This window comes from Artemia sp. Qi Xiang Cuo, chromosome 2 (assembly GCF_049724085.1).
Source record: "Artemia sp. Qi Xiang Cuo chromosome 2, ASM4972408v1, whole genome shotgun sequence".
Classification (NCBI taxonomy): Eukaryota; Metazoa; Arthropoda; class Branchiopoda; order Anostraca; family Artemiidae; genus Artemia; species Artemia sp. Qi Xiang Cuo.
Window position 1 is genome coordinate 24,722,262 of NC_142795.1, and position 10,638 is coordinate 24,732,899.

At 36.6% G+C, this 10,638-nt stretch overlaps 1 non-coding gene across 1 annotated transcript; it reads right to left on the reverse strand.

Moving 5' to 3' along the window:
- Positions 1–1,252: 1,252 nt before the first annotated feature.
- TRNAM-CAU (transfer RNA methionine (anticodon CAU)) lies at positions 1,253–1,324 on the reverse strand. Its single transcript has one exon. It is a non-coding gene; the product is annotated as a tRNA-Met (tRNA).
- Between the last annotated feature and the right edge of the window lie 9,314 nt (positions 1,325–10,638).

Sequence of the window (10,638 nt, forward strand, 5' to 3'; positions counted from 1 at the left end):
TTAAACCAGTGGCTTTGGGAAAAAATGAGCGTCGGAGGGGGCCTAGTTGTCCTCCAGTTTTTTTGGTCACTTAAAAAGGACACTAGAACTTTTGATTTCCGTTCAAATGAGCCCTCTTGCGATATTCGCGATATTCTTGCGATACGATTATCCCTGGGGAAAAATATAATAAAAAAAATAAACACGCATCCGTGATCTTTCTTCTGGCCAAAAAATACAAAATTCCACATTTTTGCATATAGGAGCTTGAAACCTCTATAATAGGGTTATCTCATACACTGAATCTGATGATGTGATTTTCATCAAGAATCTATTACTTTTAGGGGGTGTTTTCCCCTTTTTGAAAATAAGGCAAATATTCTCAGGCTCGTAACTTTTGATGGGTAACATTAAACTTGATGAAATTTACATATTTGAAATCACCATGAAAATCTGATTCTTTTGATGTATCTATTGGTGTCAAAATTCCGTTTTTTAGAGTTTCGGTTACTATTGAACCGGGTCGCTCCTTACTTACAGTTCGCTATCCCGAACTGTTTGATGCATGACTCTCTGTCTCGGTTGAAATTGCATGCCTTGATAATATCGGAACAAGAATTTGAACTTACCCCCCCCAAACAAAAAACAAGGGAGAATTGCAAATAAAGTTCGAAAAATGACAAGACAAACTATATTTTTAATATTTGTCACAAGAGGCTTATTCCTAATAAGACCCCAAAACCTACTCATTTGGGTACTACCTCAAATACAAGACTATTTCAGGTCCCTAACTTTAAAAAAAGGAAGAAAAATAACCTAACAAAAGTCTAAACCGTCACATAATTGCTCATTTTATTTTCTTTCTAGGACAAAAATACCGCAAAAAGAAGGAAACCCATATAAAAAAGCAAAACAATGAAAGTACGTTCTTAAAAACATGGAGCAAAACTAAAAGGTGAATAAAGGTAGGTTACACACTGTAGAAATGAAGCTTTAAAATACAAATGAGTTCAGGTGCCGTCATGTTTCAATGATGCGATAAATGGGTGTCAGGCTTCAGATAGAATGAAAACTTACATTTTAATGAATTCTCAAAATAAAAACTTCTGTGAATAAAAACATGTTTCCGACAGATAATTGGATAGTGCCAATTTCCTAGTAATCTACATACATTTTTCTTACTTTAACTCTTCATATTCTTTATGTTTGCACAGGTCCAATAACAGTGACTAAAGTAATCTATTTCAATACTAGCAAAGAAAATTTAAAAAAATAGCAGCTAGTGGTTTCGATCCACCGACCTCTGGGTTATGGGCCCAGCGCGCTTCCGCTGCGCCAAGCTGCTGTTATTATGAACGTTTTTTAAAAGGGTTTATAATATATTAAAATAGAGAAACGAAGAGAGAGAACGACTGGTAAAATGTAGTAGCGTAGCAGCAAAGTATAATCACTGGTCAATATCTACCACATCATATTATTGAGTTAGGAATAAAGTGAATACACCATTCGATGCCTTTTTTTATGCTGATTACGAATATAATAAGCATTTCTATCGGAAATGAATTTCAGCCCCCCCCCCCGATAAAGGCTATACCTAAGCTAACCCAACCGAACCAAACCCAGAATTGGCATATATAGGGGGGGGGGGGCTGAAATTCATTTTCGATAGAAATGCTTATTATATTCGTAATCAGCATAAAAAAAGGCATCGAATGGTGTATTCACTTTATTCCTAACTCAATAATATGATTTGGTAGATATGGACCTAATCACCTACGGAACAAGTACTGACAAAACCTATCCTCTCCAAACAAAAAAGTGACCCTTTCTATACCTATGCGAACCTGGCAACTAAACCCTAGAGTTACACAAGTCATGAGGGTCACTCTTTACCTGAACCATGCTCTAACATTATTTATTGGCTTGGAGCAAAGTATTTTGGCTTGGAGCGATTACGTAATATAGAACTTGGCGTCTAGAGGCACTGAGGCACGCAGGGTCACTTTTGTAGAGTTTTCCTCTTACTCACACATAGGAGAGAAAGACAGAGACATATACAGAGAAAGAAAAAAACAATAGATTTTTTTTTATATAGAACACAAAAATTGATCTAAGGATGGAAAGGGAAGACAAACGGGTCTCTAGCTCAGGTAAAAAAAAATCACTTACTCACAGATAGGAGAGACAGAGAAAGAAAAAAACAAGATATAAAACACAAAAATTGATATGATTAGATTGAATAAATAAAATAAACAGTTTAAAAAGATTGTTTGAGTAAATTCCAATAAATCCTGCACAAAAAAGAGAACAATAATGATAAAAAATAAATTAATCAACTTCTAAGAAGCAAAAAATTTTAACATTTCTTTTGAACACCCCGAAAATGTGGCACTTTCGAGCTGATTCAGGCACCTTATTCCACGCAATATGACTCGCCATCACAGGATTAATACATAACCTTACAGAAGGACCTTACAGAAGGAGTAAAAGGAATTGGGGCACTTGTGTATTATACCGACCACACTCAAGAGGTGAAGTTAGGCTAATCATAATGAAATATACAAAAATATGATGAAAATAAAATAAATACTAACGAAATTAGGGATTTCATTAAATATACCTGTTAATTAATTTAATTTAAATATACCTGTATAGTAGTTTATCTCACTCAGGCTAAGCTAATTATCTCTGAGTGCACACAAAGAAACTGGTTTTACTACAGATCAAGAACAAAGTGTGGTCGATATAATACAAAAGTACCGGAATTTGAATACGATTTTTTGTAGTACGAAGATTGTAATTATTTTGATAAGAGGTAAAAGACAAGGAACACTTAGGGTTCCTTACACATGAGAAAATACACAGTGGAGATGCACACAAGAGAATGCACAGTGGTTGAACATCGAGCAAAGGGATAACTCTTGAGCGACTAGTTTCCGGATGAGTTTTCTAGCTTTGTTATAAACCTTAAAAAAAAGAGAAGGCAAAGCTGACATCCATATTATCGGACAGTAAGAAACATAAGATTGGATCAAACAGTGAAAAAGTACTTTCAAAATGTACCCAGGAATAATATGTTTGAGCTTCCTTAAAATACCGAGGCTCTTGCATATCTTCATTTTAATCACATCAATACGACGTTTGAAAGACAGGTTTTCACTAATTAGAATCTCCCAAAAACGAACATACCGATCGTTAGATCTGTGAATTTTAATAGGTGAATTTCAGAAAACCAAGGATAAATCTCAAGAATGCGCGAACAAATGAGGAAGCCTGACTTAGAAAAATTATACTTAGAACAAATTTACTAGATTTAACCAAAGCGCGGAAGGAAAGAAAGCCACATTGGGTGAATTTTTTGGAGGCAGTAAGACTTTTAGGTTTTTGTTCAGCAATCCCAAGGTGTAAATTTCTTAATTAGAAGGGCTCATGCAAGCTGTTGCTTTCGAGAAGCTACGAACTTTGGACTGGCCCTTTGATCTTCTGGAAATGTTGGGGCATTTTGGTTTACATTAGTGTTGAGCTTCTTCCCAAAATTGTTAAGAATTTACTATATTGGCTAGGCTACATTCAAATTTATGTTGTCGAATGACTAATTTAGGACACCTGACAAATGCCCTGACGAGGATAAGCTGGGTATAGAAGGATGGAGCTGCTCCGGTGAAGTGAGGTGGTTTGGCGTCTCTGCTTTGTCATAGGTCCCTTCCTCTGTCCCTTACCCGAAATGAAAATCCAGCTTCCTTTGCCTCTTAGCAGTGCCAGGTGGACTTTTTACGAGTTTGCCTAGTCAGAGCAGTGACTGCAAACGGCACACAAGGATGACTTTCAGGATTAGCGTCCCTCAAAGAAACTATAGCCTAGTAAACGTCACAGCCTTACACTGGATTCTGACTAAAGGATGTATTTTTTCATGATTTGTTTGTTTTGGCGGTTTTTTGGGGCTTAAACACCTTTTCCTTGCTAAGTTATCAAGTTACTTGTAGGTATGTATACATAATGAATAGGAGGTAATAGGCTTGAGATAGCTTGTGCAATGTTTTGAATCATATTTATAGAAGAGCATAACCAAGTGTGAAAAACCATGTTGAGACCAAGATGGGTCCAGGATTGCACAAAGCCTCAATTCAGCTGTAGGTCCCAGAAACTTCGTCGTGTCTGGTTCTAAGACGGCTAAAGTTTTTTTGGTACTGGTGCATTGAAAAGACACTTTTATATACTAACGAGAGACGAAACCCGCCAGACTGGTTTTTTCCAGAGACCCCGCTATTCAGAAATGGAATGCAAAGAGTAGTTTTCATTGCGTTTACGATGTTTAAACTGTTGTTTGTTGGGATTTAGGGGGAGGGGGACGGTACCTAGGTTATGTTAGATTACGTATTTAATATATGGTATGCTTTACCCCCACCCCCCTAATGTGCAAATATATAGCCCAAATTTGTTTATAAAATATTATATGTTCATCCTATTTAATTTAATTTCATTAGCGTTAACAAAACTTGACTTTTTAGAAGTGTCCGTTTAATGCACCAGTACCATTTTTTGTATAGATCTGAGAAGATTTATTAATCCCTGTCCTAAAATAGTTAGGACCCATTACTTTTCCTGAGCAATAATTTCAATGATTCAAATGCTCTGGTACTGTGAGATGGTTTGGGGCTTCCAATCCGTCAAAAACTCCTTTCTCCGTCCTTATCCCTGACAGGGAAATCTTGCTTGCGTGGCATCAGTGTGGACCTTTCACGAGTTTTCATAGCCAAAAGTGTAACTGCTAACAGCGCTGCAGAGTGACCTTGAGGAGTAGCACCCCTTGAAGAAATTATGGCCTTGTAAACGACAGAGTATTTGACTGGATTCTGATTAATGGATAATGTTTCTGGGCTTGATGTGTCTTAGTGGACTTTTTTAGGCTGAAAAACCTTTACCTAAGTAAGTTATCTATTATGGGTGTAGCACAATATTTGTCCTATTCATCAACATATAATGAGTCGGTGGTATTAGGCTTGAGATTGTCTATGCAGGATTTCAACTCATGCTGATAGAAGAACGTCACCAGGTATGGAAAACTATCTTTTGACCAAAATGGGCCAAGATTGCACAAAGCTTCCGTTCATTCTGGAAGTCACAGGAACATCTTGTTGTTCGGTTCTAAGCCGGCTTATGTGATTTGTGTAGACTTGACAAGATGTGCTAGTCCCTGCCCTGGTTTTAGGCAGGGGCGGATCCAGGATCTTTCTAGAGGGGGGGGTGAAAATTGAATCCGATAAACTTGCTTTAGGAGCAAGTTTAATTAACGCAAACTTGAGTTAATTAAGTAAATTACACTACTTTGGACTACGCTAGGCAGGGGGCGCCCCATGGATCTGCCACTGGTTCTGGGGCCTTAACTTTTTTGCCTGAGGACATAATGATTTTAGTGATTTAAAGAATATGAAAATTGCAATTTTGAATGTTGCAACGCTTAAAAACACCTATTGTATCAACATTTTGACTGGCGAATTTGAACACTTTGAACTGGAATTGTTAGGTGTTTCAGGAACTCAAATCCCTGGGGTAGAAAACATGAAACTAGGTGATACAGAATTGATTTAATCAGGTGGGAAGGATGGGGTGCTTGAGCAGGGAGTAGGGCTCATACTGAATAAGGAAGCTCCTAAGTCTTGTTTATGTTGGGAAGTTACTAATAATAGAATGCTAGTTGCTCGTTTTCTGACTAAAAAACGCAGGGTATCAGTCATAATAGTATATGCTCCTGTAAAACCGACTGATAGAGATAGTAGCGACTCGGATGGTATTTACTTACAGCTGCAGGAACAAATAGACAGGGTTGAAGGGAGAAATACTGTATTTTTATTAGAGATACTAATGCCCAGGTCGATAGAAATTGGGATAGCTGGCATCCTACCCTAGGTAAATTTGGTGTAGCAAAAGAAAACAGTTGCCTAGTGGTTACAGACTACTGCAATTTTGTAGGTGTAACAATCTAGTCATAAACAATACGGCTTTCGGTTATAAAATTAACAATAAGTTAACAGGGTATTCACTTGATGGAAAGACAGTTAACCTTATTGATTATGTTATTGTAAACCAAAGACTGGTAGGATCGATACAAGATACTAGGGTGTATAGGAGTGCTGTTACAGATGTTAAGAGTAAAGATCATCTTCTAGTAGCTTTTATGGTTAATATAAACCTGAAATTTAGCAAGTGTAATTATCTTTCGGACATTGATAGACTTCAGAATGGCAATTATTGAGAATCTTTCCAAGAATAGAAGAATACTAAACTAGATAGTCTAAAATTTGATAATGTAGAATGTGGATGGAATAATTTTGTGAAAATAATTTGTGAAGTCGATGATGGTGTCTGGGGGAAGAAAGTTAGAATCGCAGCTAAGAATATTAGCAATAATGCTTTATGTTTAATAGAGATGAGGAGGGGCTTGCACAAGAATTATTTGAGTGATAGATCATATGAAAATAAGAGGAATGTAAATAAAAGGGATAAAGCATTAGAACAAAAATTAAGGAGATGTGAAGTCAAGACCATGGAAAAAGTTGCTAAAGATCTGGAAGATGCAACCGGGTGGCATGATAATAAAATATTGTACCGGTTTGTTAATAAATTGAGACGGAATGGTCAAACTGAACTCGTTCCAGTTAAAGATAGAAACGAGGCCACAAATAGTAATAAGGAAAGAGTTAAAGAGAAATAGGCCGAACATTGCGAGAATGTGCTAAACAGTGATAAAGTTATACTAAAAGATATAGAAAAGAATAAAAAAGTTTATAACACTTTGGATGCGAAGGAAGATTTATTTTTCGAGGAAGAAATAGTGACAGTCCAAAAAGGATTAAAAGACAATAAGGCCCCAGTTGCTGATAGTGGGGTAAATGAGTTTTTTCAATATGGTCGTTATGGAGTCAGAGATAAATTACGGAAGTTTATGAACATGATTTTTGAAAAGGCAAAGTATCTAGCGATTTTAGGTAAACTCTAATTAAAGACCTCTATAAAAAAGGGTACAGGTGCAATATGTGGACACTGCTATATATTGTACAAGGAAACCAGTCACGAAAAACATGTCAAACAGGCTATTCTCAAGAGACCGCTATACATAAATGACTGCAAAGCCGTGGTTTCTCAATGAGTTACAATATTTAAACGATTGTTTTTCGGGGTTTAAGAGGGGAAAAGGTACCTAGGTTAGGTTACGTATTTAATATATGGTACGCTTTACCCCCCCCCCCTCCTAATGTGCAAATACATAGACCAAATTTGTTTATAAACTATTATATATTAATGCTATTTTATTTCATTAGCATTAACCAAACTTGACTTCTTTAGCTGCGTCCACATAATGTACCAGTACCTAAAAAAGATGATAAGAGTGAGTGTGGAAAGATGATAAGAGTGAGTGTCGATCAAATTCTCACTCTTAGATCAGCAATAAAGAAGTGCCTGAGTCCTTAACCCCCTTTAGTGCTTAGTTTTATAGATCATGAGCAAGCATTTGACCGAGCTAATAGAAGAGCTTTAGCGAAGCTTCTATCCTTGTATGGTACGCTATATCGGATAAATTTGTAAAAGTTATTAGTACTATGTACAAGAATAACATTGCTGCAGTTAAGAAAAGAAATGAGGCTAGTAGCTGGTTTCGTATAAAATCAAAAGTTAAGCAGGGTTGCGTCTTATCCCAATTACTACTACTACTAACAACTCACCGCAACACCAAGCCGCCTGAGGCCAAGACAGCTACGTACGCTCCTCCTCCATCCCAATATATTCAAAGCCTCCCTTTTTACACCCGCCCATGAAGTTCCCATTTCCTTTAAAGGAATCAATTGGGAAAGTAAAGTTTCCTTCGCTTAGCTTGTGAGGATGATTTAAGCATCCTAGGTGAAAATGTTTGCAAAACGAATCATTGTTCAGAAGTTTTGAGAGTTCAAGTTGCAAGAATAGGCTTGAAAATTAATGCTAAGAAGACAAAGTCACTAAGAATAGGAATACATGGAGGTATAGAGGGCATGTTGGGTATCGAGAAGACCGATCAAGTGAGCAACATCACTTGCGAAGGTAGTATTATTTGTAAAGACAGTGGGTGCAGTAAAGATGTTAGAAGTAGAACAGCCAAGGCACGGGGTGTTCCTTCACAGTTGAAAAAAGTTTGAAAGAACGGGAAGATAAATCTGCACACCTGGATTAGAATATTTTAAAATACAGTGATAACAGTGGTGATAAAGGGGTCAAGTACAATTCTGAAGCGTGGGCACTCTGAAAAACGGAAGAAGATTTGCTAGATGTTTTCCAGAGAAATCGCCTACAGATTGTTTGGGTACCCGACTGACTGACCGTATCTCAAACAGTAAGCTATACGAAAAATGTGGCTCAATCCCCCTTTCTAGTTCTACTATGAGAGAAAGGTTGAGATGGCTAGGACACATTCTGTGGATGAAGAATGACAGAATTGCCAAAAATACTACTTATTGGTCAAACAAAAATAGTTTCTCCCTGAACGGGATGGGAGGATGTCGTAAGAACGTTTAAGGGTATGGGAACTTCTTGGAAGGGTGTAAAGAGGGAGGCTTCCATAGCTACTTAATCACTCATTTCTACAAAAAATTACCCTGTTGTAAACTGAGAAGTTGGCTAGTTGATGGAGAAGCTATTGTTATTGACAGGAGTTTTTGTTGTATAATAAGTAAGAGTATTCAGGGCTATTTTTTATGTTTACGGTATCTTTTTTCAGAGGGGACTGTTTGGAAGCCTACTGCATTCATTCCTGCAATTACCCTGAAATATGTCCCTAGTGAAAGGGGTATAACGGTTACCACGGCGAGGTCATTAACTGATGTTTTATTGCGTGAGATAGCTGGTTGGATTTAAGGAATTCATCAGAGTGGCCGGGCTTTATTTTTTTAGCGTCATCATTTGCATTTGTGTTTAGAAACGCCTTTTGGGCTTTTTGTGTCTAAAGTAGGTAAGCGGATCGCTTTGCACATTTGGCCGACAAGAGACAGAATCTTATAGGGGGCTTTTTGGCACTGATCCTATTTACAATGGCAGGACCGCTGGTTTGAGTATTTGCTAAGCCAAGCAAAGAAGCATCCGAGATACAATGGCGTCTATTGGGGTGAGGGTCCCCTACATTTTCACAAAGAACTCGAATCACCTTTCTTCTATGGTTTACGGATCGCTATCTGGCCGGTACCAATATGACTCTTCTTGTGTCTGCTATTGGGTTCTTCTTCTTTATCTGTTCAATTGCAGATTTAGTAATTAATCAATTTATTAAAATTACAATGCCAAATGTTCAAAAATAACATATCACTAACTTTTCTTCCTGCTATAGGGATTTCTTTCTTCTTGGTTTCGCGTACTTTTCAATAGGCCCGTTTTTTCACTCATCAATGTGCTAAGATCTTACACCTTTTGTCAGAAAACGCTTAAAAGTGAAATCTTTGACGAAAGATCTTACATCTTTGGCATTTTTTGTGCAAACGTCTTTCATCATTCTGCTCTGATCAGTGGTCTGAGAACAGACCGCGAGACTGAGTAGATCATCAAATTGTTCTATATGGTAAAACAGTGGCGGTCTTCAAACTTTTTGCTAACATCTGTGAGCTGTAAGATCTTAGAACAAAGATGAGTTAAAAAACGATAATCTTTGCAGAAAGATGTAAGATCTTAGTGCTAAAAAACGGGCCTAATGTTGGTGAATTAGATTTCTGTACTTGGGCTATCTGTCTTGGCTTTTTCTTTCTACAATTAGTCTTTCTAGTTTAAATCTGTCTAAAATTAAGTCTTTGTATGATTTAGCCCTAGATACTTCATTTTTAATTTAATATGTTGTGTCCAAGATTAGGATCAACTATTGACTACCAGTGAATTTAAAATATTTAGCATTGTTTATTGCTAAAACATTCAAGTTAATTATATTCTTTAAAAAAATAATTTGGTCATATTATAGTTTAGAGGCTTCTTTCTATTTTGGAAAGTAGTTGAACTAGGTGAAGAAAATTTGTTCACCAAATTCAAAAGGAATTAATCAAGGACCAAATATAGGCTATATCACAGGAAGGTATTACCTAGCTACTATGTTTGCCTTTTCTTTATTCCTCATGCTTAAAAGAATGCCTGCATTGGTAGGTCCATTACCTGTCACCAGGATGAAGTTATCTCCTGGCTCCCATCTCCGGGTTTATCTCCCTGACCTAAAATTGCTTACCCTATAGCTCTGAAAATAAAAATTATCCTTAAAAAAAAAATGCTTAAACTTACAGCTCTCAACTGATACCAAATTTTTGAATTTTTTTGCTGTTTTTGATATTTTACTTAAAAGTACAAATATAAAGCATGAACTTAAACTTAACGACTGAAGTATTTTTTTTGACAGAATTTGGTTCTGCCATTGAGAAGTCATGTTTGATATGCTTTGCTAACAGGTGCTAACAGACTATATTAAAAAAAATATTATTTTAACCATTAAGCCTGTGGATTTGGAGGCAAACACATTGTGCTGATTAATTTTTTGTTCAAATGAAATTGATATGAAAATAGTTTAAAAGATATTTTTATTTTGAAAATGTTTCTATGGTTATTTTCTACATCAAACCTAAAACGGCCCCATAAATCCTCTTTTGCCTCCCATCTCCCCTTTCC